The sequence below is a fragment of the Cariama cristata genome, unplaced genomic scaffold (genome assembly GCF_000690535.1).
Source record: "Cariama cristata isolate BGI_N322 unplaced genomic scaffold, ASM69053v1 scaffold6172, whole genome shotgun sequence".
Lineage (NCBI taxonomy): Eukaryota > Metazoa > Chordata > Aves > Cariamiformes > Cariamidae > Cariama > Cariama cristata.
Genome location: NW_009605430.1, coordinates 3603 through 5260, shown reverse-complemented (window position 1 = coordinate 5260; position 1658 = coordinate 3603). Strand labels below are relative to the sequence as shown.

At 44.0% G+C, this 1658-nt stretch overlaps 1 protein-coding gene across 1 annotated transcript in view; it reads left to right on the top strand.

Moving 5' to 3' along the window:
- LOC104158326 (voltage-dependent N-type calcium channel subunit alpha-1B-like) overlaps positions 1-1658 on the top strand; it is a gene marked incomplete at both ends in the record, with an annotated part of 179320 nt that overhangs the window by 174277 nt on the left and 3385 nt on the right. The gene's annotated exons all lie outside the window — the stretch shown is intronic.

The window sequence follows — 1658 nt, the reverse complement described above, 5'->3', positions numbered from 1 at the left end:
ATTTACAGTGCAGATATTTCTGTCCAGTGCTCAGTTTCTGGGTCAGGCTAGGAGCCAGCAGGAGACCTTTTATCCTGGCTTTTGACACCGGGATGAATTTTCCCCCATTCCTCTAACACAATCCCTGTCTGTTCGGACATTGTCCAAGAAGATTCTAAGCAGAAGATCTGCAGAAACCAAATGCTGAAAGGGCATAAATGCTCTCAATTCTGCTTGACACAGAGGTTTGGGTTCTCCTTAGCGATGTCTTTGTTTATTTGCAATTAAATCGCTGCTAGAAGCTGAGAGGTGTCTGTACCCCTCCTGACCACACAAGTAACCAGAGCAAATAGCATTGCCTCCCTAACCCCAGCTGTAATCAGTTACTACCTCGTTATCTGCACAGAGTTAATTAAGAGACTCTAGAGACAATATTGCAGCTCCTGCCTCTGAGGCCTTTTCCTGCAGAACCGTTAACGAGCTCCCCTTGCCCTGGCTGGCTTGGGAGGGAGATGTCTCCAACACCACCTAATTAAAATCGAGGGCTGGAGGAGAGTTCCCCAAGTGCAGATGGGAAACAGGAGCGGGGACTCCATCTGCTGCCGGCTGCTTTTCCTCAAACGCTCTTGGAGGAAATTGGAGCCGAGAGGAGGAAGAGGAGCAGCACGGGGAGCAGGGAAGCCCTTTCCTGCCAGGTCTGGGCACCTGGGAGGGATTTTTACCTTTTTTTCCTACTGCCTGGTTATTAATTCCCCTGAACACTCCTCATTTGTGGCTGGCAATTCCCAGGGCATCCCAAGTGATGCAAGTTTTTTACCAGTGTGGGGAAGCATCTGGTCCCCTGCTATCTGTATCAGAAGGCTCGGATGTTTTTCCTTCTGGGATCTAGAAAGATGGAAAATTATCCAAATCAGATTATTTTTTTTTTAATCAAAGTTTAATCAAAAATCAAATCATATTCCAAAGCATGAGGAACTGGCAAGAAATGACCTTGAAGAACAACTTCTGTCAGAAGAAACAGCAAAAATGAGGGGAGATGTTAATTTTACTTTAAACCATGTACAGGCTAAACAACAAGTTCAGTTTTTTTTTAACCATGGTGTTGCCTGTGTTGTATGAAAAAATTGAGATTTTTCTCTTCTGTCCTGGTTAAGGATGAAAATCAGAAGTTCTTGATTAATTTTTCAAAGAGCAATTGGAATCTGGGTCAATCAGAATATTTGACTTTGAGAAATTTTACCAATTTCTGTTGTATTCCAGTTCCTTTTAAATGGGTCCTGTAGAAATGTAAATTAATTAAAATACAGGTAAAATTGGAAAGTAGCTTTGAAAGGATTTAAACTTCTTGCTTTGCACATGGTAGAAGGAGATATTTTTGTATTAAGGTTGTTTTATAATATTGGAGGGAAAAAGGAAGATATCTTTTTGCAGTTTCAGCCTTTCAGTTGCATTTCTGGTGCTAGGAAAATGCACCAGACAACGTGCAGGGAAGGTGAGGTGCTGGGTCCCTTCTCTGGGGCGGCCGTGCCAGCATCTGGCCGGCTCCTTGGCTCCTCTGGGTACCGACAGGGATGTGGTGTGAGCACATCTCACCAAACTGCCTTCTCCATCACCTCCCACGCGGAGTGGTGGCAAAGTTATTTTGAATCAAAGATGAATCCATTCCTTTCTCCCAACTG